Consider the following 24443-nt stretch of genomic DNA (forward strand, 5'->3'; position numbering starts at 1 on the left):
GAAGGGATGAGACCTAAGAGGTGGTGTTGGGTTTGTGTTTAAAAAGCAGACAGTATTGATTGCATTCCTCCAGAGCTCCTCCAACTGAGTGTCACTAAACAGTGGTGCTGGGCACTCTCAAGTTTCGCACTTACACTAGAGGTGAACCACTGTGGTCTTCTGGGTAGGCATTAGCCCCTCTCCTGCTTGTAGTATGGTGAAGTGCCTAACCTGTGGAAATCCTGTATCCTGAAGCCCTATGTCTGCCAGATTTGACGAGCAGTGACTTTTCATGGCAAACAAATATTTTGTGCTTCAGAGAACAGACACAGCTTCTCAGCTCAGCACTCCAAGAGAATTGAGGTCTGCTGCACATCCCAAGTCTTCTCATGGACTATTTTTATAAGTAGAGTATTCCTCTTTCAAAATGAAGCAAACATGATCTTTCCATCCCTATCCATATGTTTCTTCCCATAAAGCAGTCCAGCCCACTTAAACATACATGCTGCAACAGAAATGTCTTGGGATCTTGTTTTGAAAGCTTATTGTCATACCATATTTTAAATTTAAATGTCATCATCCACTAGTACATGAGCATCAACAACATAAACAACAATTAAAATATAACTAATCGATGTCAAATGCTGCAGAGTTAGCAAGCAGACGTTGGCGAGAGTCAAAGGGAAGGAGCTGTTCCTCTTTTGATCCCAGTCTCAAAGCCGAAGAACACATACTTCACATTGAGCAGGGTGCAAAGCAGAAACACTGCAAATCTACAGACTTTAAAGCATTTTAATGGGTTCTGATCATTTGTAAACAATTTGGGGACTGACTGTGTTTTTGGTATTTTTAGAGAAGAAGAGAGAAATACTACCCCAGGGCTAGCCTAGGCAGCACTACTGTCTTGCTAGGTTCACTTCAAAAGACTCCTAATACAAATCTCTCTCTTCCTTGGAAAACAATTTTTGCTTTTAAGTGAAATAAACAGGGAAAGAAAGACTTTCAAGTTCCTCCTTGCTGTAACGACTTCTACATATTCCCTTTCCTCTCCGAAAATAGAAGAGCTATTCAAAAAAGATGCAAAAAGAAAAAAGGAACTGAATAGAGGAAAGAGGAAAGAAAAAAATGGAGCCCCAAGGGGGTGGAGAAAAACAGAATGAAAAGACAGCAAAAGTAAAGAAAAGGGATGAAAAATAAAGGAGGGGGAAGAGAGAGACAGACAGAGAAGCTTTGAAAAGAAAGAATGCTTCTAGCCTGAATACAGTGTGCATGAAAAAAAGATCTCTTGAAAAGAAACAGCCACATGAAATGACCTCTCATTCACAGACTGTGCCAATCACAACTACAATGTAAATCCTTTCTTCTTTTTTTACATTCTCTCTTTTTTTCCAGTGGGGGCAGAGGGAAAAGAAAGAAAGGAGAGCTAATTCTCAACATCGCAGAAAATAAATCTGGTCTTTTCTAACTCTCTAAAAGAAATGCTGAGCTACTTTTAAAAATACTTCTCCTAGTAATCACACATGCTGATATGTAAAAAAAAGCAAATGAAATTCTGCAAACTGAGTTTCTTTAACAAGGACTCATTCTCACTCGTGCAGAATGTCTCTCAGATGAAAAATCACCATGCTTTCCCCAGGAAAATTCAAAGAAAACAAATCTATAAAAACAAACGCAGCCATGAAAAGCAGTCAACATTAGAGATTTAAATCAAAAACAGATCTTGTAAAAATTATAATGGATATTTCTGACAGAGATACAAAATCAAGGGCCTGAATCTGAGACATGTTCTCTTTGTATCAGACCTATAGGTTATGAAGAATATGGAGGTACAAAGGATTGGAATTAAACACAATACAACATCATGATACAACATCCTGATCTTCTGCAAATGACTTAACAGATTTGAGGAAAAGATGCTTCCTAATAGTCTGAATGCAGAAAGCAATGCTAAATACTAATGGCAGAAGAAGCTACAGGGAGGTTTCTACTATGTTTCTGCAAAAGCTAGTTAGGTTCCATTTTGTTTAGTGTCTTCAGGAGTGGTGTAGGGTTAGCAGAGCATCAATTGAGAAGATGATCCTAAAACGAAATGTATAGTAACAAGAGGCAACACAAATGGCACAAAGGTAGAGTAAAAATGTAGTAAGAAGAAAATAATGTAACTGGAATCAATTTAGAAAAAAAAAATCCAATCTCTCTAGAGAAGGAGACTGAAACACAACCTTCCACTGAAAAAGAAATCTAGAAGGAAGCAACAGGTTCAACAGATTTACGTAGGAGTGGCAGCGGTTAGCAAGTTAGACATGAAACTGCAATGCTATCTGACAACAAAAACAGACCCAGACTGCAGATAAAAAGACTTCACATTCCAGAGCTGGAAAGAGATAATCTGTCTCTAAATGACACAAGTACAGCTAGGCCTACAGTATCACTATTCCTCCTGGATACTTCAATAGCAGAAGGAATATCATAACCTGGGGGACCTCAAAGAAGGGCAACAAAAGTGACTGGAGGTTATAGGAACTGATACACAGGTAAAAACTCAAACACTCTTACATATAATATGGTGATGCAACCATAAAACAGAAAATCAATCAAAAGTTATAAATGTTAAATGTATACCATCCAAAAACTGTGATACAAAAAAGTCTGAGTAATGGGACTGAACAGAGAAAACTATGGCATGAAGACAATGCCACTTCCAAGACTGTTGCTGCCATTATCTTTGCAAACAACTTTTGCCTTTATATTCCCAATGTGTGGAAATTGCCTATAGCTATGCTGCTACCCACAGTATCACAACCGTTGGATCCAGCTGTTCCTCTCCCTACCCTTATACTACATCCTGCATTGAGTTGAAGGAATTGAATGGAAAAACAGAGACTGTCCAGGTCCATTAATGGCACTGAGAATTTTGCAAACAGACGGTTAAAAGCCAGAAGGAAGGTGATAGCTACTGATTTTTCTAACAAGTTCAGTCTTTCCATATGGTGAACAATGGCTGTCCAGGAAATGTTCCCCTCTAAGCTGCAGTGACCAAGTACGTATTACCACCATTTACTGCTGTTAAGGGAAAGAAAAAAAGCCTTCTATGATCCTGGGACTGAACAAAGGACAGTAACTTAAGCACAATTTTCAATACAGTCATGCAAAACTTTCTTCTGTTTTTCAGTTGCTTCAGGTGTTTTTAAAATAGTCTCCTACAGACCTGAAAGAACAGCAAATTTTACAGTGGTATGTGTAAGTACAGTAAAAAATATTTCTACTCAGCTTCAGGGACTATAGCTGCAAAAGCAGTTCTTGTTAGTTTGCTCTGTCTTCTCCATGCTGTCTCCTTCTCCCTTCTCTTCTGGAGGGCACTCCAAATTGAGGTTGCTCTTGGCTGGCAGTAGGAAGCAGTCAAATTGCTTTAAACCTCACCTGGAGCACAATACATGGAGAACTTTTAAAACTGAGTTAGAAATCAGCTACTGTAGAGAAGTTTCTATATTGTTTCACAGCTGTGCTCCTCTGACTGACGCACTGTTGTTTAAGGGAAAGGGCAGGGCTTTGGGCTTGTGATTTCCTCTTGGTTGAGCCACCAGTCTGCTGCATGACCTTCCACAAGACACCCCCTCAATAGCTTTCTCCAGGGACTGGTGTGCCACTTTATTTCCCAGGCCGTAAATCAGTACCGCTGGCTGCTGGTGCTGTACTATCAAACAACAGGGGGAGAGGCTCCACCTCAAAGGGCCTACGATCTGCACCTCGCACAAGAAACATCAGATGGACACACAAAAACGTCCATTTAGAGACCAAGCCAGTTAGATCATGTGCCTAGAGGAACAGGGGCTGTTTTGTACTACATGTCTTACTGCATCAGTGTTGAACTGTCCTGGGGCCTCTAGGTAATATGATAATCACATCCAAGAGATTTTAATTTGAGCATGTTAATTAATACTCAACTGGATAATCTTTCACATGTAAAACTTGTAAGAGCTTCTGAAATCCACTGTTATTCATAAATGGAGCCAGCTCATTTTGCTGGCATGGAGACTCATCTGAACACTGCAGTAAATCCCTGAAGAGGTAAATGGAGTTGCCAAGGTGAGAGGAAATTTTACTTTCAGTCTCAGCAGTGAATCTCAAATCTTCAGGCTGTGTTACTTTGGAGACAATTGCTACCTGTCACTCTGGCCACTTAGAACCAGCAACCATCATGAGACCCCTGCACACAACACAAATTACTGTGGTTTAATTTTCCTAAAGGAGAAAGATCTCCTTAATAAGCCTGTAATAGGTGAAGTGTGGCTAAAGCAGAGCAGAAAAAGAGGACTTCCTAGTTCAGTGTTTCAATGAATTATGGGAAATATATGAAATCTTCTCCTACCTAATTCACAGATGACACCAGTCATATGGGTAGGAAATGTTAAATAACAAACACATCAAGCTTATTTTTCCATCACTCACAGATGAAAGGAAGAGAGAAAATTAGAGAGCTTGCTTTCAGCTAGCTAACAAAAATGAGAGCGCCGTTTGACTTTTTCCTATTCATGCAAGGATTCGGCCCAGGTCCTCTGGGAAAGTCTCATCTCCAATTGCTCTCACAACGTTACTGGACATGTTGCACCATTTTAGGAGCAAAAACTGATTCTTCTGTTGCAAATGCCACCATATTTTGAGATCTGTGAGATGAAAGAACGTTTCAGATCCTTTGTAAGTGAGCAGTTTAGAAAAAAATACTTATATTTGATGAAAAGTAATTTTCAGTAATTTATTGAGCAGGTAAGTACAACACAGAGGGTGACAGCTGGTCAGTAGTTTATGAAATCACACCTCATGACCGATCCAAGGAAGCAGTCTTGCTAAGTTGCATATGGAAAGTTTAACATCTCTCAACCAGTACTGACCGAGTATGGTTAAATGATGGCTGCAGACATCTGAGATGAATTTATGAGGAGGAAAAAGGGGCTGTAGCCCTTCCACTTGCACCATGCAATATGATATAGACCTGCACGTATGCATATAGCTGCATGCAGCCCTGGAGAACATAAGCTACTCTGCTGAGAAATCAGAGCTTCACTTGTTTTTGCCTTACTACTATTTACTTCCTCGTCAAGAGGAGCACCCTTGTACAGCTCACTGAGTAGAGAGGGAGAGTGCAAATGCAGCCTGTCATGCTCAGCTTTGATGAAGGGTACCTACACAGCTATGATCTGCAGCAACATCATAAAAATTTTGAATTGCTTCTCATATACAAAACTGACAGTGGGGCAAAGAGGGGAGCTGTATGGATGAGACCTCAAAAATGCTCCATTTGAAGCCACACTAAACCTTATCTCCCAGCCACAGCAGCTGCAGCTCAAAGGTACCTTTAGTGCAAAAGGTCTTCAGCAGCACTGTAACTGGAAAAACAGGATAGGCAGTCAAGTATGAAGAATGGAATAATCAGGAGTCAGAGACAGAAAGCCATAAAGCTCAGCATAAGATCCTCATAAATACTGCATTTCTTTCAGTCCAGAGCTGATGAACTCTTTCCTATCAGTGCAGCAAGCACAGAGCCCAAGAGAAGCCTACTTCTACTCTGCTAGGTGCTCTACAAACAACCACATGGGAGAACAAGACACTGGGATGCCCAACAATAGACAGTTAAAGCATGACTATTTACTAAAAGTGAATGATAGGTGTTTCAGCCTTTTACTAGTAAATAAGGGCTATCATAGCCAACAACACTTTTCTACTCCTTTTTGCTCTTATCTGTGAGAACATAACCATTCTAAATGCATTCCAATTTTTAATAAGGCAATTTCTGTTTCTAATTGCATTTATGAATGCTAGAGAACTCAGCAAGAGATGTCTCTAATATATTATTTTGCTTTTAGTTTGTCAAAATTCAACAAATGCATGCATAAACTGTGTGTGCATATGCATAGTTCTGTTTTTACACAAAAAAATTCTTCTTTAAGCTTCTGTCTAGGGCCAAAGATGGTGGTTTCTATCTTCCTTCTCTCAGTCCCAAGAAGTACCACTCTGGGAATATAAAGGTAGTGTATTTCAAAATACTGAACTTTATCATAAAAGTTAAAAAAAATCTCCTGCATGGAGCCTAAACCAACACAGATAAAGTTTGAAACAGTGAGAAGTAAAATCTGAGTCACTGAAGTCAAAGTGACTGATACAGAAAACATCTTTTCTGAGCTAGAAGGCATTATTTCTGCCCTAATGAAGGATAATAAATGTACGGCAGTTAGCGAATGGATGCTTCAGAAAATAAAGCCTGTATATGTAATTTCAGACTGTTTGAGAGTCTAAAAGAGAATGAAGTTTGGGGATTTTTTTAAAGCTGACTAGTCTCTGTTCTACTTCAAATCCATCAGTAAGGAATCTACCACGGTTATCTCTGCAGAAAGGCTGCCTGGCGTAAATGACTCCACATCTGACTTCCTTCCTATTTCGGTAACTTCAGCAAAGCGAAATTTAGATTTTGCAATCTGAGTTCATATTCTCAGAGTTAAATACCTGAAAGCAGAGGAAAAGAGTAGTCCTCAATTATATATTTCTGCATTCACAGAATTCCTGAAGAAATGTCTAGCAGTCAAGTCCCATAAGTGTTGAATGGGACTTATCACATTTTTTGTATAAAGCAAAGCAAAACGAAATAACTCAAATCCCAAGACAAAATAAAAACAAACAAGGAAGGTGGCAGAGCAGATTTTCTGCCCAGTATGATTTGGGAAACGCCATGCCCAGGTAGGCTGGCTGAGACACATACAGTCTTCCTCCCATGCAGTTCAGTTAAAATCCAGAACTGTAGTTTGGAAAGTGCAAGGAAGCTGAGACAGCTGCTTCTGAATCGTCCTTCATTCCCTCGCACCTTTCTAAATGTGCAGAAACCCTTAGCTAAGAAGGTGTGAGGGGGAGTTAGAAGCTCCTGTGGTCTCTCACCCCAGCTCCTATGCACGCGTTTCCAAAGCCAAAGCCAGAAATACATCTTAACGTCATTTCCAAATCCTTGTAAAGCCACCTCTGAGAACAGACACTCCAGATACTGAAGTAGCCCCTCTCTGCCCCAAGGGACATTTTATACAGATAGGGATGATACTTGCTTTAGATTCCCCTTCTATTGCCAGACGAGTTTACAAAACAAAGAGTTGGATTATCTGCAATTCCAAAAATTAAAAACACCTCTAAACAGACTCCCTCCCTCTTAATCTTGCCCTAATTTTTCACTGCCATATTATGTAAACCCAGGGAAACCTGTGTTTATGTTACTGCCTCCCAGAAGTTCTGCCTTCTTAAGGGCCATATGTGTTCCAATGAAGAATACATAGCTGGCCACTTAGAATCAGAAAACAGATTCAAAGCATGAAAGGTGTATTGACACACAGCTGCAAAGTCTATAAATAACTACAGCAGGAGGAGAGCATGGGAAGAATAGTTTGTTCTTTATAAGAAAGAAACATATGTGTAATTCATGCTATTGGATTTACAGACTTGTTACCAACCACTTAAAAATTATACAAACACAGGCTTTTTTGAATGGAAAATGTCTTTTAGAAACATCCAGTGCAAAGTTTGCTTTTTCTTGTGGAGGAAAGGCAAAGGATTGTTCCTGGTTTGGAAAAACATAACAATTGTATATTTCATAGGATTTTCAGTGTCAAGTGAAAAAGAAATCTCCATATTCTCAAGCTTTATTGCATTTATACTTTTGTGTACGTTGCAATGTCGTTAGAGTTTCGCTAGCATTTCTAACTTTAAGTGTAGGCTGAAATTTTGCCCAAGAGCTGCAGATTGAGTTATTTATTTAAATTCCATTCAAAGAACAGGGTGCCTTATCATTTTCCAGAGTGTATTACACATACCAGATCTATTTCTGTTCTACCTTTGTAATGTGTTTCTTTCTTTACTGTCATTAGTTCCCCATAGCACTCACGCACATGCGGTACATGGGCAGGTCAACAACCATCTTCCTCTTCCAATACCTTCCCCCTCCTCCCTCCTGATTCAGATTCACATGGCACTGGATGGGTGTTCAAAGGTGGCTTCAGGGTTACTCTGTGACCTTCTCCACAAATGTCACTGTAGCATCTCAAAACTACAAAATGCTTGAGCCCAGAAAAGCCTGAGACATGCAGCCTCGCAGTGGGGACGAGGAATGCCAGTGAGACACCACCACTTGCAATGGTGGCTCTGTGTCAGTCGAGAGGTCCACTGGCTAGTTAATCTGGCTTTCCAAAGAGCGACCTTTCGTCTGGGCGCAGCAAGTGGGGCTAAACGATCCTTTGGTATAAACAGCGCAGTCCCACCAGGTTACACTGGTGCTCTTGTGCGCTGCACAACTGCCCTTCTGCTCTTGCGGGTTCACTAACTACAGGAGTTGCTAATGGCATTATGCTCAAGTTAAGCTGCAACAGCAGTTAAGTTACTGTGCAGGACCTCTGCGTGTACACAGTACGGATACGAACTGCTGTGTATATCCTGCCTCTCTGCTAATGAAATAGCAAACACGTGCTTTAAAGCTCAAGTTTTTCAGCCCTGGGCGCCTTCACTGGCAGCTCTGACTACCAAGCAAGCAGGATCAGGTCCTTGTTCTCTATATAGGGGAAGACAAGTTAAACGAAAGAAAAAAATCCCCATGCAGTTTCACCTCCAAATGACCTCTAAGAGATGTTTGTAAACAGATTCTTTCCAAACAGTTACTTTCATAAACTGAGAAAATGCCTTCAGTAACGGGCAGTGATTTTTTTACCTTTTGCATTTCGAGCCAAATCAAGTGTTCTCAGTCAGATAAACTCTATATTCATTTAAAGCGTAAAGGGCCAGCAGTATCTGCCCGAAATAAAAACAATGTATTGATAATAGTTTATTGAAAAATCCACAGGCTAGTGGATCAGAGGAACCAAGAGGCAACCAAACATATTTTTCAGCAGTTTTTCATAAAAGCAGAGTTTCTTGAGAAAGATAGACTTAGTGCATTTGTCTACAGAAAAACAGCTAGGAGTACTGACTGGATGTCAAACTAAGGAACATTTAGGCTGAATATTTTTCCTGACAGTATAACAGACCAAACTTGGAACTGAGTATTATAGGAAGTGATGAAACATTCATTTTAAGTAATTTTTCAGTATTGCATTGCTAATTGATTTTAAACTCAAAATTCTAGTAATTTGGAGCATTTAAGTAGCCATTTAATGACAAGTGGCTCAGTGTGTACCACCAGCTACAGCTTTTCAGTGCCTCCTCTACCATGCACACATGTAGTCTTTCAAACATGGAGTTGCATGAGGTATGATACTTACTGTCCTTGCAGCTTGTAACTGAGTTTCACTCCTTAAATCTTAGCAGATGTCAAACAAGCCTGAGAATACAGAAGCTTTGGTCACAGAAGGATGTGAAATAGCAATCCAGTACCATACTCTTCATTTGTCTAATATAATAGAAAATGTAACAGACCAACTGCTGGCCTTTATTGGGGAAAGGGAAGGTTTCTGTACTTTTTATTAATCTTAATTTTTAAAATATCATTTATAACATATCTACAAGACTGTTTCTGTCTATAGACCCTTCTCCTTTGCTTCGGCAACACCAAGAGCCAGCTCATCCTAGAACCTGCTTGAACTACATCCAGCCACATTTTCAAAAACATATGCATAATTGCTCCGTTTTGCACAGTTTCTTTTTACAACGTGGAGATGCAAGGAAAGCCTCATAAATATACAGAAAATTCAACTGCTGAAATAATTTGCTTGTATGTGTTCCCTGTTGATAATCATAAAACGAAGCCGACCACTGAAAAAATATTGTAGATCAACACTTGCTCTCTGCAGCAGATGAGTTCTAAAATTATCCTAATGGAGTTCTGAAGCACATGCTGAATGGTCGAAGAATAAAACTGGGAAGGACAAGAAGAAATTCAACAAAGAGGCTTGGAATCACTAACTAAAGAGGCTCTTTCAATACTATTGTCTGCAATTCTGTCTTGTACAAAATAATTTTTCTCTGGAGTGCTACTAGTGCCTGCAAATTCAGGCCCTAAATCTGCAACTCATCTGAATAGCATATAAAAATCTAAAATGAACTGGCCTACTCAAACATCTACTCAAACAGCTCTGGGCTACTCATGAGTAAGGGCTGAAGGATGAGCCTCTTAAGCAGTAAATGCAGAACAGCTGAGGAGAATATATTATGGACATCTATAAAGTAAAGTCAATAGGAAGATGTAAAATGACACGTCAATCAATTCCTGACAATTATTACTGCTAGATGGCTCAGATAAAATGATTGCAATTGTCACAAAGTACAGAGATATTAAATTTCAAATTTTATAATGACCCCTTTTCAAGTGGCTGAAAGTAAGTACTCATGAGTGGAAAGTCTTCTATTAGGAATGAGGGTAAGAGCCTAGCAATCTTAGTTTATTTGTTTTCTAGCTGGAAATGGGTGAATTCTTCCCAGAATACTGATTCTTAAAATAACAATTAACATTTCCCCAAAGCAGCCTGCTAGTGGGATCAGTCCTAGAAATTTACTCGAAGTTCAGTGGCTTCTTAGTAAGATCTATGAGGAAGCTACGGAGGAGCAAGAGTGGGCTACTAAGTGTGTGGACAAACACCTGACCCTCTTCTGATGAGCAAGTTATGACTGAAACTTCCATTCAGACTATTTCCAGAACATTAAAATCTAAGCTGTGGTCAGCGTCTGCAGACTAGAAAGCAGCAGGAGGAATTATTAAAAATAGGAGAGCTGTGATAGAGACTTAATGGAAGTGTTCGGAAAGATGGGGGGAAGAGAAAAGAACTCAGCAACGAGAGAGATGAAGTGCTGAAGTGACAGCAAGTTACAGAGCAGGCATCCATCTTTCACTCTTTGAGAGAAAGAGAACAGCGTATTAAATTTTAAACAAAGACTTCCCCAAGGGAAAACATCCAAACACCCTCCTCCAGCTTACTCCTTTCATTTCCAACCCTGTTAGCTGTGAGCTCATAGAAACGGAAACATTCCTGTCTCAGGAGTTTTTAAAGACTCCACGGAGCAGTTGGCTTATCGGAGCTCTGGCGAGTCTGCTCCGGGAGAGCTCCCACCTCAGCACCGACCGACCAGGGCGAAGGCACAGACTGCCCCGCGCGCTCCCGGCAGAGTAAGGCCCCGGGACGGCGGCCTCTGCGAAGAGGATGCGAGAAGAAACGGAGGACGAAGGAAGACGGGAAAAAGAGAGGGAGCACTTAAAAAATTAAAAGCACGGAAGGGAAAAAGAGGGGGAAAAGACAGGCAGCCCGTTAAACGAAGAAAAAGACAGATGAGCAATGTGCTGTCGGGAAATGGGCAAAGAGAGGAGAAATCATCTGGCACCACGGAGCATGTATGTACAGAAAACTGCTTCTGAGAAACAGGAAAGACAAATTTAGAACAAGCAAGCGGTCTTCCTCCTCCTGTAATTCTATCGCGCCTTCCTACCCCCCGCTCTGCGCTCAGCAGATCACCTACGAACACGCCCCGCACGGCTCCCGCGCGCGCAGGCGGCAGCCGGGCGCTCCGCAGCCCGGAGCTGCGCGCTCCTGGGCTGGCAGTCCCCGGCACACGCATCCGCCACGGCCGCTGGCCTCAGCTGGGCCAGGCGGGGGAAGGTGGCGGGCAACAGCCACTCTTCCGTAAGGAACGACTCCGAAGATTTCAAATGGAGAGCTGGCAGTATGCCTTCAGACGGTAAAACGCTTCTCCTTTCATCGCAGCAATCATCCGTCTCCCAAAACTCGAGGTCCGAGGTCTCGGTTTCCCTTCAATAATTAACAGGACCTTTACACCTTCCATGGAACTGCTGATGCAGGTGGATCACAAAACAGAAACGTGTCCTGCGGGGACTGTAAGGCAGAGAAACGCGGCAACAGACAGCCTAAGGATGGCCTGTGCTCTCGAAACACACAACACTTTTTCCTAGTCTCTCGAAATTTCATTTCGGCACCAACTGTTTATGACCTTAAACTGCAGCCTCCATGAAGATTTCCTCTGTACTACAGTCGCTCACATACTGCACAATAAAGTATATTTGGGTATGTAATGCAGATGTAGAAACATGGGTTTTTTATATACAAGATGTGGAAGTAAAACAATGAACATGTCCACATGCTACTTCCTAGTTAAAATACATTCTTCCCCAAAACTGACCTGCTGAGATAAAACCTCTAAAGGCTTGACTGATATTTCCTTCTTTGTCAGAACCTTTGCATCTGTCATTTGTATGGTGCACTATAGGTATTCACGGTTTTGCACGCAACATGGAAATTTGCTGCTTGTCTTGACACAGGGGCCCACAGAAAATGCTGTAGAACAAGCAGAAACAGTGGAAGAATAGTTTGGATTTTAACTAAATGTATTTGTTTCTCTCGGATTGTGTCACAGAATTAATTTAAAATACATTTGCACTGTATGTTGCTTTTCTTACTACAATATTTAAGTCTGAAAAAAAATTCTACCTAGCAGTATACGAACCCACCAGATATTCCACCAACATTTATACCATAGACAACTTTCAGACCCCTGGATCACTTCTGAAGTGCAAACACACAGCAACGAATACCCTTGGGCACAATTCCATTTGCAGGCCTTTTTTAGGACAGAGTTGCACCAGATGTTTGGCATTATTAGCCAAGTTCAGTCTCCTTTTCATACCCTTGCTCTTGGGGTGGATTTCAGTCCTATTAGTCATTCTCTCCTTCTCCAGCCCCTCGCAAAACCGTCCAGTACCCCCGGCAATCTCCTCTTGTTTCAGTTCCATCTTTCTGACTGCACTGCTCACTTCTGGTGGAAGCTCTAAATTCTCACAGGGGCATCTTCCTCCAGGCCCAAACTCCAAACCTCCAACCTCATGTCAACTCCTCTTCATCAGCTTCAAATTTAGACAAGGCTTCTGTCTGGACCACACAGACCAAACTCCGTTCACTGCTTGCTATCTGCTTTGACTGTTGCTGCCCAAAAACTGTAAGAATTCCTGTTATTATATTCTCCAAAATTTGTCTTCCTGCATATTTGTCTTCATCACCATATTTCATGGCTCATATTTTAGATTCTCACTTAATCAGAAGGATTTTCATTGCTTTCCACTCCAAACTGTCAGCTTTCATTCATATTGCCATTGTCCATAGCAAGTTTGTCAAATGTTTCTGCTGTTCCCATTACCTTAACTCCTGCATTTTCATCTGATACTGCTAATCACTCTTGGGCTTGTGATGTCTTACTGCTTAGACAGCTGGTACTCACTGGCCTACAATACATCCCCAAACTCATCCGACTCCTTACACACGATCTCTTAAAAAACTCTTACACAGCTGCCTTCATAACCACCCTCATCTTCATTACAGAGAGACTGAGTTAAGCGGGAAAGTCCAACTTGAAAAACTCAACTCAGACTGTCACTGTTACCAATTATGACTCCAAATAGTCCAGATACCCATGTAAATCTCATTCTTTTTTGAGCTTTTTAAGTTCTCAGCATCAGTAGCTTTCTGTGGTGCACAATGTGATAGAGATTTCCCTTCACATGTTTATAAATTTACATCTTTTAAATGTACAAGGAGCAAAGTAACATACTAGATCCTCCTTCTCTAGCCAATTCTTTATTTAAGAGACTACTAACATCTTCCCTCTTACTCTTCTCTTTTCAAAGAAGAAAATGCTACTCCATAGAAGAGATTTGCCAGATCTTTCATTATTTCCTCTATGACTTTGTCATGGGCATTTTCAGGAGATTGACTAGCACTACTCCTGGGTATTCTGATGTGGTGCTACATCATTTCCATATATGAAACCTTAGTGGTATTTTCAGTGCTACCATCCCTCACGTTTCTTTTACGGACCAGCATCACATTAGCATTTCTAGCTACAGCTGCATATCAGTCAAAGGTTTTCATCTGAGCTTTCAACAGCTATATTGAGGACCATTTCATGGCTTGATGCAGTTAATTTTTAATACTGTAAGGTGAAGAATAGTTTCAAGTTTTCCTCCTTCGTACACATCAGTTCCCAACATGGAATTTCATCTGTCCTTGCACTTCACATCATGTGGTGCGGCGTAAATTAAGTAACAATATTTAATGTAAGAAAATATTTTACTGATTTGCCAATCATCCCCTTTCCACGTGATTTATTATTATTGAGCAGTGCAAGGCTTAGAGCAAAACCTTGAAGCTTCTCTTCTTCACCTTTCACCACAATGAAAATAGATCAGTTAATCTCACTCTTTTGCTGCCTTGTAGTTAGTTATTGATCCAATAAAACTCTGCTTCTCAACCCATTGCGACTTACTTTCTTTAGTGTAGGACCTTGTCAAAGGCCTTCTTCAGTCTGAAGAAATAATGTCAATTGATACTCTTTCATCTGCTACTTTACCAACATATTCCACATATTCTAAAAACTTAATGAGACCGTTTTCTATACTGGCTAGATCCCATTGAATCATGATTCTTCAGGTGATCTGCTAGTATGTTTTGAAATACTGATTCATCCAGTTTGCCAGGGCCATGCGAAAGTTCAAGATTTACAGACTTCTAATTCCCTGACTTACTCTTATAGATTTTTTAAAAAAATACAGTGTAACATTTTCTACCCTGCAGCATTTGAAGACAGTGTCTGTTTTAAATGAAAAAGAATGCATTATTATTTTAAATCAGTTTGTACAAATTTGAGGTCCTTCAAGACTCCTGGATGGACCATAGGGCTGCAGGATTTACTCCATTTTCATTTAGTAACTTGCCCCTGCACAACTACTTCCGCTCCTTCAGTCACTGAATTGTCTTTTTTTTTTTTTTTTTAAGTGCCAGGAGCAACTCTTTTTAAATTTCAGATGAACTTTCTACATGTTTCTTCCTTTCCCCACACAGAAGAACATTTCAGACACTGCCTAGCTGACTCAGTTTCTCTGTGGTGAAATTAGAGGTGACTTGAGAAGGAAAAAAGAATGGGAAACGTTTTTTTTCCCCAATTAAGAATGTTCAAAGAAATTCAGAAGACATGACATTAAAAAAAAAAAAAAAGAAAAGCTTTCCTTCCTCCTGCTCATTTTTCCTTTGCTAAAAAGTTATAATAGTTTATTCAGAAAATTATACAAATGAGCAGAGCAGAGAAATGGGAGAACTGTGATATCACAAACACTAAGATCTGAACAGTTTACAAAGTTTTTCAGGCAGGATGCTTAAAGTTTGTTGTTTAGTTTTTAATACTTTACTGTCATTCAAATGACTAACAGACTCTTGAAAGTGAAGACCACCACGTGGAAAACTTAAAATCACATTATCCTGCTTAATTTAAAGTCTGAGAAAGAAAATACATTACATGTTTGTTCTCTAAGCAAGCCTCCATCAAAATCAGAGGAAAGAAGAGTGATGGTCTCTTTATTTTTGAAATAAAGAAAAAAACTCTACAATTCACTCCCAAAAGAACATTCTTCCTGAACAATGCCATATATTTCACTCCACTATACTATGCTTTTGGAAAAAAAAATCAAAGGAAAACTGCATCTAAAAACCAGCAGGCTGAATCAGGCCTCCCTTCCCTTAATTTAAATATTCCTGTGTCACACTACAGTTGCTGTATGAGAAGGACCCAGGGGATGAGGAAAGCAGTTCACGGGGCTGTAAGAGGAAAATGTGGAACAGTAGGATAAAATAAAAACCCCTCATATTGGATGACAGTCTTCTGTCCCCAAGTTCAGACTCTATTAGAAGGCAAAAGTCTTGTTAGGAATTGTTAGTCATCCTGAGAGCTCCCTGTTTTCCAAAGATTAAAAAAAAAAGGAAACAACTGCAGCTATTTAAACATATCTGATCCATCCAGCAACTTTTTTTTGCATTCAAAACTGTAAATATCTCCATGGTAAGCAAACCTTGTCTAGGTATTTTGGAGCCTGCCCTTTAGTGCCATCAGTATTCATGTGGCTCAGGCACCCACAGCCCTAGCAGGTTGGGTTCTGCAGAGCAGAGAACAAAATGTCAAAAAGCAGAATGTAACAGGTTAAGAAAACCCCCCAAACCTCCAAAAAACAGTAGGCTGTGGAGGGAACAGGCAGACATGGTAATAAAAACAGTAGGATGCAATCAGCAATTGGCAACAGCAATCACAACTCTGCCTGACATTTCTTTTATTTTGGTCCTGATTTAGCAAAATATCCAAGTACGTGATTAGTTCAGCTGGTATGAAGGAGACTGTGCTTAAACACGTGTTGAATTGGAGCCTACTTCTCAGGCAAAAAATAAATGTAAGAAAACGCACCTTCATTAGCACGGCACGTTTGTACGTAACACACTCACTTAAGGGACTGTACGCTGTCACGTTCCTTCAGTACAAAACCAGCATATTGTCCATCATTAACATTGCTAACTGTGCAGCAGAACAGTACAAAGTTTACATTCATTGTCTCTCTACAGTGTGCTTCCTAACCCGATTTATAAATGAAAAACCTTTTATGCATGGCAGTCCAATAAACCAACTAAGATCAGTTCCCTAAAGACTAAATTACAAACAGCAGCAGTGTCAAAAGCAGTCTCACTCAATGAAAAAACGTGTTACTTGCGCACTGCGGAAACAGACTTTTACTCTATCCACTTCACATATTTACTTCCGAGCCTCTGAGTTACCTCTTAAGTTGAAGTAGGGAATGTTTCACAGCATGTACGGGCTCAACTTATTAAAACCTATTTACCTTTTTATAGGAATAATGAATATGTGGTCAACATTTAAAGAGGGCATTTAAACCTACTTGTAGAGCAGGAACCTTGACTCACTATGGTTAGTATTTATTTAGTCTCTATTTCTGATAGTTCTAAGTTACAAGAGCATCTCCCACTCTTTCTTTAGCGTGTGAAAAAACAAGCATTTCTATTCTTCTGCTAAAAATCATTTTTCCTGTCTTAGAGGTTATCCCTCAATTTACTGTTAATGTTAACTATGCCTGAAGAGATCCAAAGCAGATGGTGAAACTAGTACCCCTCTTTGCACCTTCTCCAAAGTCTACCTGGAAGAAGAGTGGTTTTAAGGTCTCCCACTAACCTAAGATGCTTTTGCAAGATAGTTATGGCCAGTCCAGACCACCTGCATGAATCATACGTAAACACTGTTCATGGGAATCACTGAGTATATGATTTCATTAGACTGGCTTAAATCAGTGATGCCTAGAAGCAAATAAACTTAGCTCAGACGCATTGCAAGAAACAGAGTCCTTCCTGACTGAAGCACACATGTCTAAAGAAAAGTTAGTGTACTTGCCTTTTTTACTTTGGCTCTTTCTACTTTTTGGACATTTTAAGCAGCTAAACTCCCAGGATGACATCTTCCTCTTGCATCATTCCACCTTCTTTTGACACACAGAATGCTCACAGAGAAACTACTAATCAGTAACTAATTAATTATATTACATCCTGTTGATGAACATGGTGCTATCAAAGGGTTTAGAAAGTTCCCTGATGAACTACTTTCCCTGGTATCAAAAGACAAAACAAGCAAGTTAGCAACAGGGACAGAAGCACTCTGTGGACAAAACATTTGTGACCCCAGACCGAGACTTCTCCTGCAAGTTCCTGGGACAGAGCTTTACAGAAAGCTCTTCAAGTTTTGAGAAATCTCTAGCGCTTATGCGACAAAAAGAGCAATTCCTACCGCGCCACCTGGGGCTCCTACTGGCGCAGTGACTGGGGCAGTCCAAGCCCTCTTGGCACCCATTTTTGCGGGAATTCATCACGTATTTCGCTTTTCTCCCTACACCCCCGTGGCATCCTCTTTCCTTTCTCGCAAATCATGGGGAGCAAAGTGCAGTTCCACGCTGAGACAGCAGTCGTGGTCACACGAGCCCTCCGCTTCACCAGCCTAGCAACTGCTGCCACAACTCGAGGCGGCGGCGCGGCGGGAGGCGGCGGCGGCGCGGCGGGAGGCGGCGGCGGCGCGGCGGGAGGCGGCGGCCCCGCGGGCCCCGGCGCCGATGCCCGCGGCGGCTGCGCGCCCCGGCGCGGCCCGCTCGCACCCGCCGGGCCGCCGCTCGGCCGCGGGCGCCGCGCCGCCCGGCCGCACCCCCCAGCGCCGAGGCCCGCCGCGGCCCGCCGCGCTGCACAGAGCCCGGCGCCGCCGCGGGCAGCAGCCGCGGGGCCGCGGCGCCGGCGGAAGCGCCCCGCCGCAAGCGCCCTCCCCGGCGGCGCGGCGGCGGCCCGGCCTGCCGCCGGCGGGGCAGCGGCCCGGGCGGGGCCCGCGCGGCGCCGCCGCCGCCCCGCAACAGGTAAGTGACCAACTTGGGCGGCCCCGCGGCGGCGGCGGCCAAAGTTTGCGGGCGGCGGCGGCGAAAGTTGGCGGCGGCGGCGGGGCGGCCCCACGTGCGGGCGCCGGGCAGCGCGGCGGCGGCCCCGCGCCGCTCCCGCTCCTCCTCCGCCGCTGCGCCCCCGCCTCCCTCCGCCATCTCGCTCCGCTCCCCTCGCCGGCATGCGGGAATGTGGAAGCGGCGGCGCAGGCGACATGTCGGCGGCCCCGGCGCCGGGCCTGCTGCGGCCGCGGGGCGGGGCGGGCCCGGCCCGGCCGGCGCCGCGGGGCCGCCCGGCGGCGGGGACTCACCGTGCGCTGCCGGCCGCGGGGGCTCGGCGCGCCCCGGCCCGGCGCGGTCGCCGCCGCCCGCCGCGGCTCCGGCTCCGGCTCCGGCGGCTCCGGCGGCGGCTCCGGCTCCGGCCGCGGTCCCGGCGCGGCGCTCCGCGCTGCCGGCGGCGCCCGGTCGGTCTGTCTGTCGCTCTGTTCGGCAGGAAGGAAGAAGGGAATGAGGCAGGGCTGACGTGAAGGGATGCAAAACAGCTCCTCCTAACTCGGCTCCGAGAGAAAGGGAGAGAGAAAGAGCGGCGGAGGAGAGCAGCCCTTTTATCTCTCTTTTGTGTTCTCACTTCCTCTCCCCCCTCCTGCGCCAGCCCAAGTTTTCTTTGCTCTCTCCCGCTCCGAGAGGGCTCCGCGCCCGCCGCTCCCGCGCCCCGGGGGTCCGGTCCGGCCCGGCCCGACCCCGGCCCCGGCCCCGGCCCCGGCCCCGGTCCGGAGCGGCGGGGCCGCGCCGGCCGCTGCCCTCCCCCGCGGAGCCGCGGCGGGGCCGGCGCCGCCGCCACCTGTGGCCGGGCCGGGCCGGGCTCCCGCCGCATCCCCCGGCTCCCACCCGTGCGCGGCGCGGCGCCGGGGCCCGCTCGGGTGCTGCGGTTGCCACGATAGCTGCCAGAGGAGCTGCCCGCCGTGAGGAAACCTCGCCCTGCGGCTGGCTTTGGCCGGGGCTTCAGGGTTGCCGTCCCTTCATGCGCCGGCAGAACGGCTCCCCAGCGAGCTCTTTCCGCTTGCGCCGAGGAGCCGTGGCTGCCTGGCCGGGTGATGAGACTTGGCTCCCCTGGCAAGCGTGTTTCCGAGTCGCTGGCCTGGTGCAGCAGTCAGCTGCTGGACGTCGCCGTCCTCGGGCGGGAACACACCTGCATCAGAAGGGTCACGCAGGATCCAGAGATCTCGCAAGGTTTACTTTATGCAAGCTGAGGTCAGAGCTTGCCTCTGCCCAAAAGGACCGACCCGCTGCTAAATTAGCAGAATTTATTATGTTCCAGAAATCTCTGGGAGAACCCTGTGGTCAGGGGATGCTACTTGTGTCCCATGGAGGCTGCAAGCTGGTAGAGCGGGAGTGAGGCTGGACCAGGAGCTGTGGCGGGGAGCACAGCGAGGACACGGAGCCAAGGCGGGGACCGCGGAGCGGGGCGCGGGAGCAGGAGCGGTGGGGGACAGCTCAGGGCACTGCAGGGAAGCGTGTCCTACCACTGCATGCAGGGCAAAGGGGCTCTCACTTCTGCAGCTGTGATGAGAGGGGAAGGTGATGTGCCCCTTTGCAGGGAGCCAGCGAGGGAGAAGGTGTAAGTGAAGGCACAGAAGATTGGGGTGAGGTGTGTCCGAAGGCAACGACCCCAGCCTTCGCGGGAGCAAGTCAGGTGGACCAACTAATGCCAGCAGAGAGTTTGGCTGAAGAACGTGGTCCTTTGTCTTGCGGACACACTTTCGCTTCCACTATTTTTGTATTAGGTGAAAACTGATCACATCAATATGTTTAAGCTGCAAATGTTTGTGATCATGGCTTCATGCCTCTGAGCGAGGGAGGGCTGCCCAGGCCACTCCCGTGACGTGATTTCTGCTTTCCAATTGGCCTAGTTCAAAGTAACTTCCAAAACCCAGACTCCTAGTGTGGGTATTCACGTAAAGGGCGCTGTGTTTGCAGTCCTTGCTGCACGGGCGTTGTTGCGGAGCGAGTCTGCCCGCTCACGTGTTCACAGCGTTCAAGGTTCGTAAGCACCGCCGAGGAAGACTACCTTCGCGCAGGCGGCCTCGGTTTGCGTCCACGTGCGGAGCACCCACCTCTCGAGGACGGCGTTCGGCCCGGAAGCGGGGCGCGAAGCAGGCGGCGAGCAGGGCGCCGGGAGGCGGGGCGGGCCGGCGCCGGGAGGGCCCTGGGGCGGCCCTGGGACCGGCGCCGAGCAGCCCGGGGGGTTTTACCCTTCCCCGGGGAGCTGGAGGGCGGCGCCTGGGCCGCGCGCGGGGACGCGGCGGGCCGGGGGAGGCGGGCGGGCCACGGCAGGCCGGGGCCTGGCGCCATGGTGGCCGCCACCGTCCATGCGCCCTGGCCTGGGGCCTGCACAGCCCAGCTCCAGTGCCTCGGCCAATCAGCGGGACCAGAGAGCAGCGCCTCAGCGGCTCCAGCCAATCAGCACAGCTGGAGAGCAGCACCTCAGCGGCGTCAGCCAATCGGCATGGCCAGAGAGCGGTGTTGCAGCAGCCTCAGCCAATCAGCGGCCTGTAGATCTGGCGTCCTCCAGAGGCGCAGCCAACCCCCGGCCCTCAGCCCAAGCGCAGGCAGCCAATCAGTAGCGCCCCTCTGAGGCCTGGCCGAGGGGCGGCCGTTGGTGATGGACCTTGTGGCGCGACGGCGCAGCCGCCCCTGGGCCCGGCCCGGCGCCCCTCGCCGCCGCGGCCCGGCCCGGTGCCCCTCACTGCTGCGGCCCCGGCCCGGCACAGCCCGGCCCGGCGCCCCTCGCCGCCACGGCCCCGGCCCAGCCCCGGTGCCCCTCGCCGCCACGGCACAGCCCGGCCCGGCGCCCCTCGCCGCCACAGCACAGCCTGGCCCGGCGCCCCTCGCCGCCACGGCACAGCCTGGCCCGGCGCCCCTCGCCGCCACGGCCCCGGCCCGGCCCCGGCGCCCCTCGCCGCCACGGCCCCGGCCCGGCCCGGTGCCCCTCACTGCTGCGGCCCCAGCCTGGCCCGGCCCGGTGCCCCTCACTGCTGCGGCCCCGGCCCGGCACAGCCCGGCCCGGCGCCCCTCGCCGCCACGGCCCCGGCCCGGCCCTGCGCCCCTCGGCTCCGCGGTTCTGGCCTGGCCCCAGTCACGCTCCCAGCCTGGCACATGCGGCGCCGGCGCGTCCCGCCTGCCCGCGGTGGCTTGTGCAGGGCCCACGTCGTGCCACGGTACCCGCAGCGCCGCGACCCCCGGGGCCGGCGGGAACTGTCCAGCGCAGGCAAGGGAGCCGAGCTGAACCGCTCGCGCGGGCTTTGTCGAGCGTAGCCATCAGCCCTGATGGGAGTTCACCACCAACAGGCGTCCAGCAGGGAGGTTTCCTGGCCCAAGCAGCTGCAGTTGTTCCCTGGTGCACAGTGGAGATCGCTCTGCTGTCATCTAAGCCGATTCCTCTCTCGTTTCTCGATCCATGCTGCCTTTGTAACACCCTGTGCGTAGCAGAAGACAGCTGCCGCGTTTCCTTTCAGCCAGCTCGCGTGGAGAACCAAAGCACCTCCCCTCTGCTTTCCTTATGGGCCGGGTTTGGGGGCCTCTTGGGGTTCTTGTTGCTCACTTCTGGACTCTAGTTTGGCCTCATCCTCCATGACACATGGTGTCCCATGCTGGGCAGTCTCCAGCTGGGCTCCACCCACGCTCGGGGGCTCGTGACCGTCCCGCTTTGCGTGCAACGCGCCAAGGGTGGCGCTTGCCCTTCGTGCAGCAGCATTGCGTAGCGGCTTCCTTGAGGCAGCGGTGGTGATCCTCCTCACTGCACTGCTTTTGCCGATGGTATTATTCTTCATTTTGTGTATCTGATTTCTGCTTCTGAGAGTAGCACTTTGTACTTCTCTTTATTGTATTTCATCTTGTTGATTTTGGACCATGTCTTCAGTTGAGATCCTTTTGACTTCAGAGCTTGTGCTCCCTGGTGCTTCTGGCCCCTCCCAGCTTGATGTCATCTGTAGTTTCTGTAAGTGTATTCTCTATCCCATCATTCTAGTTCTTAATGAAAACACGGAGTAGAAACAAGCCCGGGACAAACCCAGTGGAAACATTCTCCTGGTCTGACACTGCTACCATTCATTGGTGCAGTTTGTCAACCAGTTGTTTGGGTGCAGCCAAACCATCGTCTGGTGTTTTTGTCTGCAGCACGATTTGTTAGTTTGCTTGTGAGAAAATCACGTGGAGGGAGTCAGAAGCCCCCTGAGATCAAGATGTATGGTATTTACTGCTCTCCCTTTATTCACAAGGCGAGTTACCCTGCCACAGGAGGAAGTCAGGCTGACGTTGACATAATGTTTTCTTGAAAAATCTACACTGATATCTTTTATGACCGTATCATCCTCTAGGGCACGTCCATTGATTGTTTAATGATTTGTTCTGGGATCATGCTGGGAGCCAGGATGATACCATGTCTGTGGGGATGACTCCTCCTGCTTCTTCTAAGAATGATTGCGGTGCTCACCCTTCTCCAGCCCTTTGGGCCTCTTCTTGGCTGGGAGCTCTCCACTAGAGCCCTCTCGGCTCTGTCAGGGTCTTGGCTAACTCCTCATGCGCTCTGGGTGGTCTCTTAGGCCACCCTGACCCAAACCTAATGCACCTCAGTATCCTTTCACCTGGCTCTTTTCCGTGCTGGCCTTCTCCTTTTGTTAGAGTCAGTTGTTAAATCTCTGGTCACAATTAACCTTTTTATATGAAGACTGGAGCAAAGAGGCTTTCTATGTCCTTGGTTATTTTACTCCCGTTTCCTGTTAAGTAACAGATCTTTATTTTCCTGTCTCCCCCTTTCTTCTAGTACTTTTGTACAGCACATTAAATCCTTTTCTTGTTGCTTTTTATGTCCCTTGCTAGTTGTAACTCATATCATACACTGGCCTTTTTGATTGTATCCCTACATGCTTGTGCTATTCCTTTATATTAATCCTAGATCATTTACCCTTTGCTTTCTTTTTGATTTTATAGTACTTAAAAAGCACCTGATGCAACTGCAGTTGTCACATGCTATGCTTTCTCCTTCTCCTGTCTAAAATACCTCTTAAACAGCCTAAGAATGAGCTCATTTACAGAGCTAAGAACTATTTGTCAACAGGTGGCACCATCCACTGGTGGAGTTTCCAGAGGGGCTCACAGGGATTAGCTCTATGGGTGAGTCCCTTCACTGTTTTGGTTGATGATCTAGAAGTAAATATGAAATGTCCACTGCTATGGCTTGAGGATAATCCAAAGGCTGGCAGCATGATAAATAGTCGTCCTGCAGAGCAACCCAGCTCACTCAGCCCCTTCAAAGGAAGGCGCGCCAACGTAAGCTGAAAGCCGCGACACAGCGGAGAAGCACCCATCTGTGGTGGAGCACAGGCCACACATGCAGTGGAGGGGCGGTGCGGGGGAAGCCAGCACTGAAAAGCGTCGCGGGTCAGAGGGGACCACCCCGTGGGGCACTATGGCAACGGGGGCTGGCGGATCCTGGGACCTTTCCCTGGGGAGTGATCGGCCTCTGCGCAGCTCGGGACACAAAACTGCTGGGAGCTGAGGCGTCCTCCCGTGACCAGGCGCTCCCCGACGGCAGAGCTGCGGGGGAGCAGCGGCGGCGGGCGGCAGCGGAGCTCTGAGCAGGCCGTGCTGCGGCTCAGCCGGACCTGCCGGGTCAGGACTGCAAGGCTCCAGCTCCCAGTGCCTCCACCACCGCAGCTGGGAGCAAGATCGAGCCCTTGCCACCGGACACCCGGACGCGCTGGCGGTGCCCAGGCCCCGGCCGGGCTGCCCTCCCTGCGCAGGGCTGATGGTGGTGCGCGTCGCCTCGCGAGCAAGCACGCACGCAGTCAGAAATCCGCCTGCGGCGTGGGAGCCTGGGCTGGGGCATGGCGCCGGGGCAGGCGCCGGGAGGTGGGGTGCTGCCTGGCTCCGCGTGCCGCGGCTGGGGCCCCGGCTGCGGGGCAGCGCCAGCGCTGGGCTCCGCCGATGAAAGCGCATTGTAAGCGCGCAGCATCCTCCCCCGGCGGGGCGAGCCGCGCACAAAGGCTGCCCACAGCGGGCCGCGTTCTTCCCGCAGCGGGCTGCCCTCCCGCTCCCGGCCGCAGCAGCTCCCAGCCCTGCATCCCCAGAGCAACCCCGGGCAGCTGCAGGCCGTGGACAGGGACGGGCAGAGCCCTGCGCAGCGGACGTGGCTCCCGGCGGCGCCAGGCCG

At 47.5% G+C, this 24443-nt stretch overlaps 1 protein-coding gene across 2 annotated transcripts in view; it reads right to left on the reverse strand.

Annotated features, from left to right (window-relative positions):
• ZNF710 (zinc finger protein 710) overlaps positions 1-18576 on the reverse strand; it is a 43164-nt gene extending 24588 nt beyond the window's left edge. For both annotated transcript variants that reach the window (XM_062584241.1, XM_062584240.1), the window contains exon 1: positions 18544-18576. The gene's annotated coding sequence lies outside the window, so the exon portion shown is untranslated. The remainder of the gene's footprint in view (positions 1-18543) is intronic.
• Positions 18577-24443: the final 5867 nt, after the last annotated feature.

This window comes from Rhea pennata, chromosome 10, assembly GCF_028389875.1.
Source record: "Rhea pennata isolate bPtePen1 chromosome 10, bPtePen1.pri, whole genome shotgun sequence".
In the NCBI taxonomy this organism is placed as follows: Eukaryota; Metazoa; Chordata; class Aves; order Rheiformes; family Rheidae; genus Rhea; species Rhea pennata.